We start from the raw sequence: 10,716 nt of genomic DNA, 5'->3' as shown, positions 1-10,716 counted from the left end.
TAATTTGTGATTGGCTAAGCTCTGCATGGGCCAATGGGAAGCCAGCATGAGTAATTTTCAAGAGGGTCGACCAAGAAGAGATAGAGGGCTGCATTTTAGTCTAACACATTGCTACACACACACACACACACACACACACACACACACACACACACACACACACAAATCATGTGTGCAAGAAGAACTCCATCTCCTTCTCCAAGCATTGAGAAGTAGAGGCCTGCACCAAAAAATCTTGGCTATGGAATGAAAATCCAACCAAGAGCCAAGCTTCAATGGCATGCTGATCTCCTCTACCATGCTATTTACTAAGCTAAGCTATGCTATTAGAGTGATCATGTGAGGAGAGTACTTCTTTCTTGTAAGATAAATTTTCTTCCTCTCAATCTATCATCATTCCCTGCTAGCTCTCACCATTTTTGAAGGTGTGTGAGGTCTTGGGACTGAGGCTAGGGACACTAGGTGTGTTTTTCAAGCATAATTTGGTGCATGAAGCTTCCATCTTCATTACACCAACTAGTTTTGTCAAGGAACACAAAGATTGTATTGTATAAAAGTCTCCTTTGATGGGAGAAGCTATAATACAAAGCCTTTATGGAGGGGGGACCGGCTCCATGTAAATCTGGTCCTCAGCTATTGTCAATTGTTCTATTTCTCTCTCTTTTCAAGCAATGTCAATGCGAAATTAGCTAGGTGTAAATTGCTATGTTGCTTTCTCAAATTAAGTACTCTCTCTATGCTCATTAAGAACTTGTTCTTAATGAAATGCTCACTATGTTATCAATTTTTGCTACACACAAGTTACTAGTGCATTAAATGTTACAAGTTCAAATTTAACTCTTGTATACCTTTTACATGTTTGTCAAGAACTAGATCCTCCAAATTGGGCTTTTCATGTGTTGATTTCTTTGTTAGTTCTTCTTTGATAATGTTTATAGGGTCAACCACAATTATCTTGTCCACCCTCTTTTTCCACTAAACAATCACGTCAACTACTTCAAACCCCATTTTCCAATTAGAAGTTAAACCTAGCTGACCCATTAGATCTTTGATAAGTTGCACCAAACTCTTTTGATTGGTGGGTGAGCCGTTTGAACAAATAATTCCACCATGTCTGGCTTCATCATTCCTTGTTTTGAACAAATAATTACCTCTTGAACGCACGTGATATAGGGGTCTTTTGATAAGTGACTACCCCGGGTGTTTTTGGGAGGCTTGCTATTCTATTGCATGTAAGCAAAAAATTGTTGAATCATTTGTTGCATGGCTGCCTCTTGCAATGTCAACACCTTCCAATCCAAATAATTCCCACTCTAGGTCCATTTCTATTAGGTTCACTAAAGATGTAGGGGGATAAATTGATCGAAAAGTGAGCCAAGACAACACTAGATAGAGAGAACATGGATGACACAAGAAGCACTAAATAATTTCTCAAGGTAAACAAGAATTATATTACAAAATGAAATTAGAGAAATCATTTACAAAGTAAAAATCAAAATGGACACTATTATCTTCTATCTCCTACTTATCTGAGAGCAACATAGAGTGAATGTTTCCATTGATGTAGAGACATAACACTTTTCTTCTCTTTCCTTGTACCTTGCTCTTCCCTCTTCTATAGGTTTTTTTCCCTCTTCACCTCCTATGCTAAAAAAATCATTCCAATGCTCACCGACCACCTCTTGAGGAAGAGAGAGATGATATCTCACCCTTCACCCTCGTCTTGCTGGAAAGTAATTACTTCTTCACTGTCTTTTGCCTTCAAAAACACATGCACACCATTCAAAGATCTAAAATCCACTCGTTTCTCTAAAACTTCTCTTTCTCTCCATCTCCTACTTGTAAAAAAACTCCCTTAGCACAAAAATCTCTTGCTAGTAAATTTTGGATGTTCAAATAATTTCCTGAAAACTTCCTCCAAACTCTCCTACTATCGTGGCATCCCCCTCATGTCGTCATTTTTTATTTTTTCCTAGTTTAAAAAAATAAAATAAAACATCAATGCTTTTTATGTAGCGAGCATGTCACGAATGTATGCCTTGGATGATGTGGTAGTCAACCACCCTAGTAGCACCAAACCTGTTGCGAGCGGTGTCAAATGTATTTGCTTTGGCCTGGTTGTCATTTTTATTTCTTTCAGGAAGACAACCAACCACCACATGAAGCCTTGCAATCTTCGCAAGCTCTAGCAAGCCCTCTTTTTGTTGTTGTTACATATCAACCAAAGCATTGCGAAGTACTCCATGTTTTAGTATATCCCACAACAAGAGAGAATATTTTTGACAGTAAGATCTTCAAGCACGTTCAGTCCTTTTTGAAGTGCACCAAATTTAGTATACTTCTCGACCAAGGTTTTTTCAATCTCAAAATTTGACATACAAACTGTCCACCAAAACATTGTAAGCACAACATTCATCCCCAATAGCATAAACCCAAGTCAAGAACCCAAATCAATGTCAAGTGTCAATAATCCATATGAGCGATGCTAATGTCTAAAAATCCTTATCCTCCTTGATTTTCCCTTGGTGGGCGTAGAGCATCACGACATCATGCTAAAAACTTATCGCTTAGAAAGGAAGAAGATGGTGCGATTGGTGAGAGGCCTTGATCCAAGGAACCAAGTGCTCCACACAACCATCCCTTTCTATTCTCATAGAAAGACCCTCGTGATCCTAGGCCTTGCCTAACCCTTGACCTCACATTACTCCCCCTTGAAAACCAAAGTGGGGTATTTCTTCTAATTTTCTTCCAAGGGGCACCTTCTTCAGGTCGATCGTTCCACGTAACTAATGCTTGGTGACCCACATGATGACAAGTTTGTAAATTATGATAGTCTAGAATGTTCTTGGGTTCATATAGTTGGGTTGGAGGCCCAATAAAATTGACCAAAACTTGATGATCAAGTTCATTTTTTATCCCTTTGGAAGAATTTATTTAAACAACCTACATGAAAACTTGGATGAATATGAGAGTGTGCCGGTAGAGAAAGTTTGTAGGCCATATCTCTAACTCACTTGAGTATTTTGAATGGATCACAATACCTAGGAGATAACTTATGCATAGGATTAGTCTTCACACTTTCCAAATTCTCTAGAACACATAAGAATACCTCTTCACCTTCCATTAAAGTGATTTGCCGATGTTTATCATCAACATACTTCTTGTATATGTATTGTGCATATCAAACATTTTGACAAGCAATTTTCACCATATCCATATGGTTTTGGATAAAGTCCTTGACTTGCTGAATTTTCTCAGTATCCAACCCCACCATAATTGGTGATCTAGGTTGAAAACCATGCATAATAATGAAGGGACTAAACCTACATGTACCATGCTTCTTACAAATGCACACTCTTAGCATAGACTCTAGCACTTGATTACTAGGTTGAGTCTACCCATCTATCTCTGGGTGATTCAGAAACTGTTAACACAACCCTCTAGAAATGACTATTAACCTTGGGATCATGATCAATTATAATGTTGTTGGTGGGTAATCCATATAACCAATATAGATAGTCGACAAACAACCTAGCTAACTTTGGAGTTTTAATAGTAAGCTTGATTGGAATAACCCTACAAAGTTTAGTCAACCTATCTACAATCACCCATACTCAATCATGACCTTTTATTGTGATTGGTAGACCCATAATAAAATCCATAGACATATTTACCATTGAGAATCTCCAAAGGATGCAAGAGACCTCCTCTCTTCATGTGATCTATTGAAATTTTTGTCAATGCAATACATAGTTTTGAACATACCCATGTAATTTTGGTTAGTAAATCTATCATCATATCAGTGCATCAATTTTCATTATGCGTGGTAGCCCCACACTTGGACTATCATGACATTTATAATGAATTTGGTGCAAAATGTTTGTCCATTTGGTACACACTCTCTCCTTGTGGAGTAGGTACGTATCCATTATGAATGGAAAATTTCTCCCATCTATTCAACTCATCACTTGCGAAAGAGGACAATTGAGTGTGGAGGAAATATACACACTACTAGCATTGGAGTGGGACGAATCCTTGTTTTTGACATGGCTCCTCACCTTAGAGTATGAATCATCATGATCACATGTATCATTTAGAGATTCCAATAACTTACTTTTAATGAATAGAAGAGAGTTGGTCTCACACATTTTAGTAAGAGCATCAGCTTCCACATTGTACCATCCTTTATAATACAAAATATTTGCATCATACTCATGAAAAACTGTAGCTCACTTGGCCCCTTGACCCTCCTATTAGATTGCGATAGCATATCAATACCTCCTTCAAATGTTGAAGATATAGCATATTAAATACCTGCTTCAAATGTTGAAGATGCTCTTACTTAGATGCAATGTACACTAGTATTTCATCAAGAAAAAATGAAAAAAATGCCTAGATATGGTTTCAAAACACTATCCATATTCAAGACACTATCCATGTACGTCATGAAAGTGGTTGGTGCATTGATCAAGCTAAAAGGCATACCTAAGAACTCATAATGTCCAAACCTTGTTTGGAAATCAAATTTAGATATATTAATAAGCCAAATTCTCAATTGATGATACCTTAACCATAGATCTATTTTTATAAGAATACAAGCAAGTGTGAGTTTATCAAATAACTCATCCACTCATGGAAATGGATACGTATTCTTAATAGTAATGGTATTCAAGCCACAATAATTAATCTACAAACGTTGGTGCAGCCAAAGTTGGTATGTGCAAGGAAGTGCTCTATGCCAAGAAAAGGATGTTAGCAGGTACAGGGCAAAGTGCTAAAGCCAATGTGGAAGAACTAGGCAAGCACATGTTAGGGGAAATGTATGCCTGAAGCGGAGTTTTAGGACAAAAATGCTTCAAAAATGTCCAAATGGGATGACGGGTAAAGGTTCCTGAGATGCTGGTTTGAGGCCCTAGAATGTGGTCTTCAAGATGATGTGCTTGTTGGTCCAAACGGCTCGTCGAACAGAGCCTTGATGTGAAAGATATTAAAGTTCAAAGTTAAAAGGTGTTGCAAATCCCCAACGGACAGGGCAACTGGGGACAGGTGGCCAAAGCAAGTGTTAGCAAATAGAGTTGTAGTGCTTGAATTATGGAGCATGCGTGTCTTTTTTGATTGCGAATCGGAGCTAATATTGCAAGCTATGGCCATCAAAAAAAATTCCGAGGGCTAGTTATGGGCCGGGTTGGTCGCGTTGGGGAATGTGTCACCTTCTATTTTTTGGCACCTACTGAGGTTCAAGAGGGTGGTAGGTGATGCGTAGAACCAATAGGAATCAAGAACTACTCAATCCGATGCCCGGTTGTCGAGTTACCGTCCGGTGAAACTTGGATCATTTGCTTGAGGGGTGGATACATATATTTTTTCACGTTTTCATGGCCTTGATTTTTGGCATTGAAAGAATCAAGATGTGGTGAGGACCCGGTGGATTGGAGTTGGAAAGGAGAGCCTTCTAGTGGTTTTGTCAGCTTGGCTATCTGAGCACCAGGCAATGACAATACTTGCTGGGGGAAAAATGGAGTTATTTTTCTCATAAAAAATTCAGTGGCTTTTGGAGCTTTGGAGGCTGTGATGCTAGAAGGATACCATGTGTTTTTATCCCACATGCGCAAGGCGAGTTCAGTCACGCGGGGTATAAGGTGATCCATTATGGGGTGTAGATGTGGTGAGGGAGCTTCCCCTCTCTTGAGCTATGGAGCCGGCGCTGCTCTGGCGTTGCGTAGTGGCATGGATAGGAAAGGTAGCCATTTTGGCCAAGGATGATGGTAAGTGGTGGAGCCCGCTGGTGGCTAGACGTGCGGCAGGTGGCTCTGAGCGGGCGGCAAATGACAGGATAGGTAGGTGGGTGGCTATTCCCGCACTCGTTGGGCCCCTTCTTTTAAGTGTAAAGGCTAGGTACCCCCCGCACTAGCGACCTCGCTAGTGCTCGGAGGAGGGGATGAGTCACAGAGAGAGAGAGAGAGAGAGAGAGAGAGAGAGAGAGAGAGAGAGAGAGAGAGAGAGAGAGAGAGAGAGAAATATAAGCAAAATATGAAAAATACATAGAATATATATATATTGGAGTTTACCCTAGATATAGGATCTAGCTAGGGTGTGAGATGATAATGAGATAGTAGAAATAAAGAATCAATGCTTTTTGCCCCAAGTTAAAGAGGCGGAGCTATTGATGCTTTTCCCATAGTATTTTTTGATGGTAAAGTAAGAATAGGTTACCCTTGAGAAAAACAATAGGATGAGATAGAAGGCTTATTATTATACTTAAATATGCATATGTACATTATAGGAAAGATAATTATGTATCTAAAAAATTACAAGATAACTCTTGTAGCATGCGTTCCCAGTATGTATGTGTCATAGCACGTTTCAGTTAATGGTTTTCCACCCAAAGAGCTTCGTAAGGATATAGCTCAAAAACTATTAAAGGAATGTGAACCTTATTCTCTAATTGTAGGAAATCTCTACAAGTAAGGGAAGGACGATATTCTTAGACGATGTGCTCGTGAGGATGAGTATTTGTACATACTACAAGAAGCACACATGGGCATAGTCTGAGGATATTTTTTAGGGGAACTAACTGCTAGAAGGTGTTGCAATCAGGTTATTGGTGGTCTACCTTATTCAAGAATGTATCACTTTTTGTAAAAAGGTGTGATGAATGCCAATGTTACAAGATCACACAACTAAAGAATAATATGTCTTTACATCCTATTAAAGTGACCAACCATTTGAAAAATTGGGTTTAGACTTTGTAGGCCCAATTAGTCCGGCAGCTCGTAACACTCAATCTTGATATATTATTGTTGCCACTGACTATGTGAAAAAGTGGGAGAAAGCCAAGGTGACACGCAAGGCTAATGCAAGCATTAAGAAGAGGATGGGGTGTAGGAGGGTCTCTTTATTTTCCATGAGCTTATGGAAGCGATTAACATTTTGACGAATAGGTGTACACCATGTGTGCAAGAATGGTGGGTGTTTAAGAGATGTGTAAGAGTGGTCAAAGGATGCACTTTTCCCCCCAAAAAAGGAGGTGGAAAATTTTATGATTTTTTCCTTCCATAACTCCCACATATGATCTCCGATTTGAGCTGAGATCATATATCTGCAATCTATGCATCTAGCTCTTTCCATAGATATGATATATGATATGGTTTTACCAGCTAGATTTTAAACTCCATTTTGGGGGGAACTTTGAATTTAAATAAACTAGTCGTTTTGCCTGTTTGAATTCAAAAGGTGTCCTTTGATTACTTTCTTAATACTAAAGGTTTGACTTCCTTAAATTGCCAAATAAAGAGGCCCTCCTAAACCCCATTGTCTTCCTAATGGTCAACTGCTAAGTTTCACTTGAGAACATTATTACACGATTTGGTTGTCCCCTTGAGATTGTGAATGACAATGGTACTCATTTTATAAACGGAGTTATAAAGGAACTCATAACAAACTTCATGATAGATCACCATAAGTCTACACCTTATTATCCACAAGCAAATGAACAAGCTGAGAGCACTAACAAGACTTTAATTTCTATCTTGACCAAAATAGTGGAAGATCATCGCACATATTGGGATTTGAAGCTGACATCAGCTCTATGGGCTAATCATACTTCTTACAAAGTGGCTATTAACTGTACACCATTCAAGATGGTATATGGCCAATGCCATGGGATTTAACCTTGTCCTTGCACAACATTTCACAACCTAAACTGTGTGAAAAAACGGGTCCTATTTTTGGCTTTTTTCAACTTTTTGCAACTATACCACTCTAGAATTCATGTTTGTGAGGTCTATAATGCTAGAGAACTATCTTTAGTAGTCCTCAACATGTCCTGATGCTTCTAGGGAGAAATAAATGTTAAAGTTGTAAGTTATGACCAAATTACAAAAATTGTCAAATCCTGTTTTTTAGCCAATTTTAGCTCTTCTATGATTTTTTTGATGGCTTTCATGATATCCAAATGCAACTTTTATTTTCTATATCGCATATTGTAACAGAAAGCTAATATTCCTTGAGTTTTGGGGCACCTAATACCCTATTTTGCATAGTAGACAACGATGGTTGATTTTTCAATTATAGACGAAAACGAAACATTCTAGTATATCAAGTATGGCCTTTTCAATATTGTTAGTTTCTTGTGACATCTACATGCATTTTGTAGGTAGTAACCATATCTAGTCATAAGGATCAAATTTGGCTAGATATTGAATAGTTTCTATGGGATTCTTCAACTCATAATGTTGAACCCAGTTTTTTCATGTTTGCTGTATTTAGCACTTCATCTTTGTCCCCAAGATTCCCCTTGGTAAAAAATGTATTATTCTTTTGACATGCTCCATGGCTCCTTATGAACCTAAAGGACAATAGGGAACTAAGAAAACATGCATATATTATTTGTATTGAGCGTGGCTATAGAAACTTTGATGATAGGTTTGCAGAATTGTAAAAATTCAACATTTTTGTACCTATTTCTTTTGGCAAAACAAAAAATAGTGAGTGAGAAGTAATCATATGTTCTGATCACCAACCCATTGAAGTTAACTAGGGAATTTATCTCAGGTCCTACAAAAATCCCTAATCTTATTTTTATGCAACAAAACGTAAGAAATGACTGTTTTGATGAAAATTTACTGGTCCATCAACTTTGGAGGCTTGGTGTGACCAAAAGATGAGAAATTTTACAAGTTTCTTATTTTTTCCATGTGTAGTAGGCATTGAGATATAATCTCATGAAAGGATTTTACAAAATGAGTGGATCTACTATGGTTTTGGAGGTTTTTTTCAAAACCCTCAAAGGACACTTTTATGTCCTGTTAGGTTACCTAGTGTTAATCGGGACTCTATCTTAATTGCTTCCGCGCCGACGCGGAATAGTTAAGGAATGTGTCTGATTGAACCTGTGTGCTCGTCCTACACAGGCAGGTGCGTGAACTGGCTACTTCTCTTAATCGGGACTCTATGCTAATTGCTCCCGCGCAGCCGCGGAGTAGTTAGGGAGTGTGTCCCAATTGAGCTTGAGTGCTATTCCTACACGTCCAAGCCTACTGCGTGAACTGGCTCCCTATGTACTCAAAGGCTAGTCCTTGGCATCAGCTCCTCGATGCCCATGCTCGGGACTCTGTATTAACTGCTTCCGCGCCGCCGCGGAGTAGTTAGGGAGTATTTCTCAATTGAACTTTTGTGATATTCCTAGCTACACCAGGCCCTGCTGCGCGAAATCGCTGCCTGTGTACTCGAAGGCTAGTCCTCCCACCTCCTCTGTGCCCATGTTTGACGACCCACCTCAATATAACTTCAGATGATTTTCATCGTTTTGGAACAAGGCCGTCAAGTTATGGAGCAAGGCTGTCACTAACTTGCCAACGTCGGGGAGAGAGAGAGAGAGAGAGAGAGAGAGAGAGAGAGAGAGAGAAAGAGAGCGGCCTTTTGCAGCTGCATCGATCCTCTATGCATTCACCGGCGAGTTCTTTCATGAAGAAGCTCACCATATATGGCAGCAGCACAGCCGCTAGAACCCATCTCCAAGCTTGCCAAGCTAGAGGTACCTGTCTCCAATGGCACCACCCACCATACTCCTCGTTAAGAAGCTCTCTACGAACGTGATCACCCCCTCTTGCGGCTCCACCTTGGCTGCAGGTTATGACGTTTCCAGTGCATGATGTTGTACCTGCTCGTGCAAAGCTCTTACGAAAACTGACGTCTCCATTGCAATTCCAGAAGGGACATATGCACGCTTAGCGCATGGATCTGGTATTGCGTGGAAACATTCTATTGATGTTGGGGCAGGAGTGATCGATGCCGATTACCGTGGTCGACCAGTTGGGGTGGTTCTCTTCAATTTTCTGCTCATGACTTTACTACCAATGCGGAGAATCGTGTTGCTCACCTTATTTTTGAAAGGATCATTAAAACCAGAGATTATGGAGGTGGATGATTTAGAAGCAGTTGTTATATGGTGAGAGAGCGGGTTACTCTTGTCATGCTTCGTCTTGGCCTCCCTCCCTACTTCATCCCCGCCGCCTTCACCTCCCGCTTTAATGCTGGTTCTCTTCGATGTTGACTTCGCCTCCCCTCCCCCTTCCCTTTTCAGTGTCGGCACAAGCATCATCCTTGATTCTCCCTTCGTTTCTTTTCAAACTAACCTATACATGCTAGGAGCATAAGTAAAGGCACATCGGTTTCTTTCTTTCGTTTGTGGTGGTATCTTTTATGATGAATCTTGAAATCACTTTCAACTTATGTGGCCTTTTCATCTCGTTATATATAGCCAGCTCAGAAATGAGCTTTTCTTTTTGTTTTGAGAGAGAGAGAGAGAGAGAGAGAGAGAGAGTTGTAGCAACGTACCTTGCACTCCTTGCTCTCATCTCTTTGCATTGCTGAGAGAGAGAGAGAGAGAGAGAGAGAGAGAGAGAGAGCATCATACCTTGCACTCCTTACTCTCGTCTCTTTGCGCTGCTACTATTGGCAAATTAGCTTTGTGCTGATGTTGTCCACAAATGCGAGAGAGAGAGAGAGAGAGAGAGAGAGAGAGAGAGAGAGAGATCAATGTAGCAACATACCTTGCACTCCTTGCTCTTGTCTCTTTGTGCTCGACAAATTATATTTTTTATGTGCATGCTATTTTTATTAAAGGCATGCGTCCAAAGGAAGGCTAAAAAGAAGCATTTTTAAATAGCTTCAAAAAGCCTTAAAATTGTTTACAACATTTGATAGGCACCATGC

At 39.7% G+C, this 10,716-nt stretch overlaps 1 pseudogene; it reads left to right on the top strand.

Annotated features, from left to right (window-relative positions):
* Nucleotides 1–5,692: 5,692 nt before the first annotated feature.
* Nucleotides 5,693–9,953, top strand: LOC147435550 (deoxyuridine 5'-triphosphate nucleotidohydrolase pseudogene; annotated as a pseudogene).
* Nucleotides 9,954–10,716: the final 763 nt, after the last annotated feature.

The sequence above is a fragment of the Adiantum capillus-veneris genome, chromosome 18 (assembly GCF_014529385.1).
Source record: "Adiantum capillus-veneris isolate H3 chromosome 18, ASM1452938v2, whole genome shotgun sequence".
Lineage (NCBI taxonomy): Eukaryota > Viridiplantae > Streptophyta > Polypodiopsida > Polypodiales > Pteridaceae > Adiantum > Adiantum capillus-veneris.
The sequence above is the reverse complement of the archived record's forward strand: the minus strand, read 5'-3'. Positions and strand labels throughout refer to the sequence as shown.